Raw genomic sequence first — 9,197 nt, forward strand, 5'->3', positions numbered from 1 at the left:
AGCCATGCACAGATATGATGTCACTTAAAATTATCAGCTTCAGGGGCTTCCCTGGTGGAGCAGTGGTTGAGAGTCCGCCTGCCGATGCAGGGGACGCGGGTTCATGTCCCGGTCCGGGAAGATCCCACATGCCGCGGAGAGGCTGGGCCCGTGAGTCATGGCCGCTGAGCCTGCACGTCCAGAGCCTGTGCTGCGCAATGGGAGAGGCCACAACAGTGAGAGGCCCATGTACCGCAAAAAAAAAAAAAAAAAAAAATTATCAGCTTCAAGCTCCACAGGACCCTCAGCGTTGCCTGGGCATCTTCTTATCCATCCCCGTTTGGCTCCCCTTTCCACTCTCCACAGCAGCAATTAAAACCTCCAATCTATTCAAACCTCCTACCCAACCATGACTCTTCTAACACCCAGCAGAGAATCTTGCCTCCTACCGCACAAATAAAATAGAAACCATCACATCAAAAAGCCCTCAATTCCCCACTACCATACCCATTTACACCTATTCTTATTTACTTTTCCTGCCACAAAAGGTGCAGAATCTCTCTTGCTGTCTCAGAAGAATGAATGCTCCCGAGTTCTAGAGCCCAACCATTTCACCCATCATTTCAAGTGTCCTCTCTCCTACATCAGCAGCCTCTCCCGCTCTGTTTCCTCTCAGAGCCATCTTTCAGCTACCATCCTACCTCTCTCATCCTTTTACAGTCTTTTAAAAAGAGGTGTCTGCATTTATTTTCTTCATGCCTCATCTCCCATTTACCCTTTAATGCTTTGGAATGTGGCATCCACCTCCATTGAAATACCTGTAAACTAGGTCAAGATACCTCTTGTTGCTAAATCCAAAATTCTTATGTGATTAATGGACACCATTTGGTGCTGATAAACATCCTGTCCTCCTTAAAAGGCCTTCCATGGCAACACTTTTTCTTTCTCTGATTACTCCATCTCATCTCTTCTTTTCACCCATTAAATACTGGAATTCCTCAGCTTTCTGTCCTGACCCCTCTTTTCTTCTCATTCTATATACTCTTCTTTGGAACTCATATTTCAATTCCTGTTTATGTGTTGATAACTCCAAAGCTCTGTATTTCCCTTGAAAACTCCACTGAGCTTCAGATCCATGTATCCAACACATTTCCAACAAGATACTTCCACTTTGATGTATGACTGCCACCAACAACACAGCAGATCCAAAACTGAATTCTCCAAACGCCTTCATCCTCAGAGACTTGCTTCTCTTCTGTGTTCCCAAACTGTGCTCCCAAACTCATTTCAAGGCGTCTCCAGCCACCCAAAATACAGGTACCACCTTTAACTCCTCTCTCCTCATCTCTCTCAGCAAATATTAACCATTGTTTTTCTCCCTAATTATCTCTCTAATCGGTCCACTTATCCACATTCACACTGCTACCCCATTCTCAAGAGCCTCCTAAACTCTTTCTAAGACTCCAGTAATGCCCTGCCTTTGCCCCAAAATCCATTTCCTACTTTAGAGCCAGAAGACTCTTTCCAGAGAGTAAATCTGATTCCATCACTCCATGGCTTGCAAACTGTCAGTGGCAACTCTAAAACATCAGAAAAAGCGGCATGCTGCTTGGCATGCAATATAAGATGCTATATAATCTGGCCACGTCTGAATGTTCCGCTTCACCTCTTACTAACCAGTTCAACCCCTTTCCTACTTCCCTCACTGTGAGCTCCAGCCATGCATGTTGTATATGCAATCCCATACATTTACCTTGGTCTCCTTGACCTTTCTTAATACTATTGTATTAACAATACAATAAAACTTTTTAGTACTATTGTATCACACAAACACAAACACACACACATTTCCATGTCTGGCTAAACTGCCATTAATCCTTTGGGACTCAGTAAAAGCATCCCTTTCCCCAAGAAGCCTTCTATGGCTACCTAAGACAGAGTTTGGTACTGTTTCTACTGCTTCCAAAGCTTCTAGTGCTTATTTCTCTATTGGATAATTTAAATTTCCTATAGACTTGTTTCTCTTGCTTCACTAGACTATATGTTCTTTGAGAGCCGGGTCAGTGTCATCTTTCAAAACTGAATGCCTATTGTCAAGCATAGTGCCTGGCACATAATAGTTACTCAATAAAGACTTGTTGAATTTAACTGAAGAAGAATGTGGCATAGTTAAATTAATTAAAAGGTGGTCATTCTTTTTCTAGGAGGATTCATTCTGGGACAACAGCAAGACACATGTGAGACACAAATTGCTCTTAGCATCTATAAACATAAACACTCTGGTAGGAAAAGTGGCAAAGGAAATGAAAGCAGGTTCCAAAAGAACAAATACAGTTGGCCATTTCAGGTGAAAAAGGTTCAAGATGTGTATATCTGCACCTATCTAACTTGAAAGATTTTGTAAATAATAATTTCCAGTGTTCATCAGTGTTTAAAGAAAGGAAAACTCTCAAACACTACTGATAATAATGCAAAGTAGTGACTTTTTGGTGAATATTTTATCAGTATCTGTCCAAGGTCTTAAACTTTTACAAAGCCTTTAAACTAGAAATTCCACATATGGAAAGGTACTACAGGAAAATATCTACGTACAACATTTTGCTATGGAGATATTTATCACAAAAACTTTTCTATTAACAAATAAACAAAAATAACTTATATACACAATAATAAATTGACTAAAGAAATTGTGGTGAAATAATATTGTCTTTAAAAAGGATACAAAGCATATTTATAAACAAAGGAAAAGATTCAAAATATATAAGTGGAAAAAGAACGTAGAAAAAATTCATGTACAATATGATCTTATTTTTATAAAAATATATAGGTATGTGTGTATGTATCCATAAATATTTATATATCAGACTAGAAGTTTACACAATAAAATGTTGATAGAGATTATTTTTGTTTCATAGAATAACTTGCCATTTTGGCTTTGTTTTTTGGAGGTTTTTCTGTATTTCCAGTACTTTCTAATGTACTATTTTTATTATACAACGAAAATAAAATTTTACAAAATCAGAATAAAAAAGCATGCCTTACACAGTCACTTATTACTGTGAAGCTACTTTATTTTGACCTTCAAGGGTCCAAAATATTAATACTGTTTCTCACCATATATATTTATATAAAAGTCTTCATTAAAGTAGCAAACTCGACAGACCTTCAAGATGGCAGAGGAGTAAGATGTGGAGATCACCTTCCTCCCCATAAATACATCAAAAATACATCTACACGTGGAACAACTCCTACAGAACACCTACTGAACGCGGGCAGAAGACCTCAGACTTCCCAAAAGGCAAGAAAATACCCATGTACCTGTGTAGGGCAAAAGAAAAAAGAAAAAACAGAGACAAAAGAATAGGGACAGGACCTGCACCTCTGGGAGGGAGCTGTGAAGGAGGAAAGGTTTCCACACACTAGGAAGCCCCTTGACTGGTGGAGACAGAGGGTGGGCAAGGGGAAGCTTTGGAGCTACGAAGGAGAGCACAGCAACAGGGGTGCAGAGGACAAAGTAAAGAGATTCCCACACAGAGGATCAGTGCGACCAGCACTCACCAGCCCGAGGGGCTTGTCTGCTCACCCGCTGGGGCGGGCGGGGGCTGGGAGCCGAGGCTTGGGCTTCGGAAGTCAGACCCTAGGGAGAGGACTGGGGTTGGCTGCGTGAACACAGCCTGAAGGGGGCTAGAGCACCACAGCCAGCTGGGAGGGAGTCTGGGGAAAAGTCTGGACCTGCCTAAGAGGCAAGAGACCATTGTTTTGGGGTGCATGAGGAGAGGGGATTCCTTCCCAGTGTGCCCATAGAAGGCAGAGCATTGCCTAAAAGAGTTCCAGAGACAGGCGCAAGCCACGGCTATCAGCTCAGACCCCAGAGATGGGTATGAACCACTAACGCTACTACCACTGCCACCAAGAATCCTGTGTGCAAGACCAAGTCACTATCCACACCTCCCCGGGAGCCTGTGTAAGCACATCACTGCCACGGTCCCATGATCCAGGGACAACTTCCCCAGGGGAACACATGGAGTGCTTCATGGAGTTGCTGTTGCAATGTCACACTGGCCTCTGCTGCCTCAGGTTTGCCCCACATTCCAATTATGACAATCGTACCCCTCCCTCTCCCTGGCCTGAGTGAGCAAGACAGCCCTAATTGGCTGCTGCTCTAACCCCCTCCTGTCTGGGTGGATAATAGACTCCTGAGGGTGACCTACATGCAGAGGCAGGGCCAAAACCAAAGCTGAAACCCGGGAGCTGTGCAAACAAAGAAGAGAAAGGGAAACTTCTCCTTGCAGCCTCAGGAGCAGCAGATTAAATCCCCACCATCAATTTGATAAACCCTGCATCTGAAGAATACCTGAAGAGACAACAAAAGTTCTCAAAATTGAGGAGGTGGACTTTGGGAGCAACTGTAGACTTGGGGTTTGCTTTCTGCGTCTAATTTGTTTCTGGTTTTATGTTTTTCTTAGTATACTATTTAGTGCTTATTATCATTGGCAGATTTGTTTATTGGTTTGGTGGCTCGCTTCCTTTTTTTAATATATATATTTTTTTCTTCTCCTTTTTCTCTTTTTGTGAGTGTGTATGTGCACGCTTCTTTGTGTGCTTTTGTCTGTATAGGTTTGCTTTTACCATTTGTCCTAGGGCTCTGTCTGTTCATTTTTTTGTTTTTGATTTTTGTTTTTTGTTTTTTCTTTCTTCCTTTTCTTCTGAGCCATGTGGCTGGCAGGGTTTTGGTGCTCCGGCCAGGTGTCAGGTCTGAGCCTCCAAGGTGGGAGGGCCGAGTCCAGGACATTGAACCACCAGAAACATCCTGGCCCCACATAATATCAATCGGTGAGAGCTCTCCCAGAGATCTTCGTCTCGACACTAAGACCCAGCTCTACCCAAAGGTCAGCAAGCTCCACTGCTGGACACCCCATGCCAAACATCAAGCAATACAGGAACACAACCCCACCCATTAGCAGAGACGGTGCCTAAAGTCATACTAAGTTCACAGACACTCCAAAACACACCACCGGATGAAGCCCTGCCCATCAGAAGAACAAGATACAGCCCCACCCACCAGAACACAGGCACCAGTCCCCTCTACCAGGAGGCCTACACAGGCCACTGAACCAATCTCACCCGCTGGAGGCAGACACCAAAAGTAACAGGAACTACGAACCTGCAGCCTGCAGAAAGGAGACCCCAAACACAGTAAGTGAAACAAAATGAGAAAACAGAGAAATATGCAGCAGATGAAGGAGCAAGGTAAAAACCCAGCAGACCAAACAAATGAACAGGAAATAGGCAGTCTACCTGAAAAAGAATTCAGAGTAATGACAGCAAAGATGATCCAAATCACAGAAATAGAATGGAGAAAATACAAGAAACGTTTAACAAGGACCTAGAAGAACTAAAGAGCAAACAAACAATGATGAACGATACAATAAATGAAATTAAAAGTACTCTAGATGGGATCAATAGCAGAATAACTGAGGCAGAAGAACGGATAAGTGACCTGGAAGATAAAATAGTGGAAATAACTACTGCAGAGCAGAATAAAGAAAAAAGAATGAAAAGAACTGAGGACAGTCTCAGAGACCTGTGAGAAAACATTAAACACACCAACATTTGAATTATAGGGGTCCCAGAAAAAGAGAAAAAGAAAGGGTCTGAGAAAATATTTGAAGAGATTATAGTTGAAAACTTCCCTAACATGGGAAAGGAAATAGCTAATCAAGTCCAGGAAGCACAGAGAGTCCCATACAGGATAAATCCAACGAGAAACACATCAAGACACATATTAACCAAAATATCAAAACTTAAATTCAAAGAAAAAATATTAAAAGCAGCAAGGGAAAAGCAACAAATAACATGACAAGGGAAACCCCGTAAGGTTAACAGCTGATCTTTCAGCAGAAACTGCAAGCCAGAAGGGAGGGGCAGGACATATTTAAACTGATGAAAAGGAAAAACTTACAACCGAGCTTACTCTACCCAGGAAGGATCTCATTCAGATTCAAGGGAGAAATTAAAACATTTACACACAAGCAAAAGTTAAGAGAATTCACACCACCAAACCAGCTTTACAACAAATGCTAAAGGAACTTCTCTAGGCAGGAAACACAAGAGAAGGAAAAGACCTACAATAACAAACCCAAAACAATTAAGAAAATGGTAATAGAAACATACATATCAATAATTACCTTAAATGTAAATGGATTAAATGCTCCAACCAAAAGACACAGACTGGCTGAATGGATACAGAAAAGAGACCCATATATCTGCAGTCTACAAGAGACCCACTTCAGACCTAGGGACACATACAGACTGAAAGTGAGGGGATGGAAAAAGATATTCCATGCAAATGGAAATCAAAAGAAAGCTGGAGTAACAATTCTCATATCAGATAAAAGAGACTTTAAAATAGAGACTATTACAAGAGACAAAGACGGACACTACATAATGATCAAGAGATCAAGGCAAGAAGAAGATATAACCATTGTAAAGATTTATGCACCCAATATAGGAGCACCACAATACCTAAGGCAAATGTTAACAGCCATAAAAGGGGGAATCGACAGTAATACAGTAATAGTAGGGGACTTTAACACCCCACTTTCACCAATGGACAGATCATCCCAAATGAAAATAAATAAGGAAACACAAGCTTTAAATGATACATTAAACAAGATGGACTTAATTGATATTTATAAGACATTCCATCCAAAAAAAACAGAATACACTTTCTTCTCAAGTGCTCATGGAATATTCTCCAGGATAGATCATATCTTGGGTCACAAATCAAGCCTTGGTAAATTTAAGAAAATTGAAATCGTATCAAGTATATTTTCCAACCACAACACTATGAGACTAGATATCAATTACAGGAAAAAAAAACTGTAAAAAATACAAACACATGGAGGCTAAACAATAGCCTGGTAAATAACCAAGATGTCACTGAAGAAATCAAAGACGAAATAAAAAAATACCTACGAACAACTGACAATAAAAACAGGATGACCCAAAACCTATGGGATGCAGCAAAAGCAGTTCTAAGAGGGAAGTATAAAGCAATACAATCTTACCTCAAGAAACAAGAAAAATCTCAAATAAGCAACCTAACCTTACACCTAAAGCAGCTAGAGAAAGAAGAACAAGAACAATTAAAAAAAAAAAAAAAGTGAGCAGAAGGGAAGAAATCATAAAAATCAGATCAGAAATAAATGAAAAAGAAACAAAGGAAACAATAGCAAAGATCAATAAAACTAAAAGCTGGTTCTTTGAGAAGATAAACAAAATTGATAAAACATTAGCCAGACTCATCAAGAAAAAAAGGGAGAAGATACAAATCAACAGATTTAGAAATGAAAAAGGAGAAGTAACAACTGACACTGCAGAAATACTAAGGATCATGAGAGACTTCACAAGCAACTATATGCCAATAAAACAGACAACCTGGAAGAAATGGACAAATTCTTAGAAAAGTACAACCTTCAAAGACTGAACCAGGAACAAATAGAAAATATGAACAGACCAATCACAAGCACTGAAATTGAAAGTGTGATTAAAAATCTTCCAACAAACAAAAGCCCAGGACCAGATGGCTTCACAGGCGAATTATATCAAACACTTAGAGAAGAGCTAACACCTATCCTTCTAAAACTCTTCCAAAATATAGCAGAGGGAGTAGCACTCCCAAACCCATTCTCCGAGGCCACCATCACACTGATACCAAAACCAGACAACGATGTCACAAAAAAAGAAAACTACAGGCCAATATCACTGATGAACATAGATGCAAAAATCCTCAACAAAATACTAGCAAACAGAATCCAACAGCCCATTAAAAGGATCATACACCATGATCAAGTGGGGTTTATCCCAGGAATGCAAGGATTCTTCAATATACGCAAATCAATCAATGTGATACACCATATTAACAAACTGAAGGATAAAAAGCATATGATAATCTCAATAGATGAAGAAAAAGCTTTCGACAAAATTCAACACCAATTTATGATTAAAAACTCTCCGGAAAGTGGGTATCGAGGGAACCTACCTCAACATAATAAAGGCCACATATGACAAACCCACAGTCAACATCGTTCTCAATGGTGAAAAACTGAAACCATTTACTCTAAGATCAGGAACAAGACAAGGTTGCCCACTCTCACCACTATTATTCAACATAGTTTTGGAAGTTTTAGCCATAGAAATCAGAGAATAAAAAGAAATAAAAGGAATCCAAACTGGAAAAGAAGAAGTAAAACTGTCACTGTTTGCAGATGACATGATACTATACATAGAGAATCCTAAAGATGCTACCAGAAAACTACTAGAGGTAATCAATGAATTTAGTAAAGTAGCAGGACACTACATTAATACACAGAAATCTCTTGCATTCCTATACACTAACGACAAAAAATCTGAAAGAGAAATTAAGGAAACCCTCCCATTTACCATTGCAACAAAAAGAATAAAACACCTAGGAATAAACCTTCCTAGGGAGACAAAAGACCTGTATGCAGAAAACTGTAAGACACTGATGAAAGAAATTAAAGCTGATACAAACAGATGGAGAGATATACCATGTTCTTGGATTGGAAGAATAATGTGAAAATGACTCTACTACCCAAAGCAATCTACAGATTTAGTGCAATCCGTATCAAGCTACCAGTGGTATTTTTTCACAGAACTAGAACAAAAAATTTTACAATTTGTGTGGAAACACAAAAGACTGTGAATAGCCAAAGCAAGCTGAGAAAGAAAAATGGAGCCTGAGGAATCAGGCTCCCTGGCTTCAGACTATACTACAACGCTACACTAATCAAGACAGTATGGTACTGGCACAAAAACAGAAATACAGATCAATGGAACAGGATAGAAAGCCCAGAGATAAACCCATGCACATATGGTCACCTTACTTTTGATAAAGGAGGCAAGAATATACAGTGGAGAAAAGACAGCCTCTTCAATAAGTGATGCTGGGAAAACTGAACAGCTACATGTAAAAGAATGATATTAGAACACTTACTAAAGGGCTCCCCTGGTGGCGCAGTGGTTGAGAGTCCGCCTCCCGATGCAGGGGACACGGGTTCGTGCCCCGGTCTGGGAAGATCCCACATGCCACGGAGCGCCTGTGCCCGTGAGCCATGGCCGCTGAGCCTGCGCGTCCAGAGCCTGTGCTCCGCAACGGGAGAGGCCACAACAGTGAGAGGCCCACGTACCACCAA

This window comes from Monodon monoceros, unplaced genomic scaffold (assembly GCF_005190385.1).
Source record: "Monodon monoceros isolate NGI ecotype Baffin Bay Population unplaced genomic scaffold, NGI_Narwhal_1 Super_Scaffold_5, whole genome shotgun sequence".
NCBI lineage: Eukaryota > Metazoa > Chordata > Mammalia > Artiodactyla > Monodontidae > Monodon > Monodon monoceros.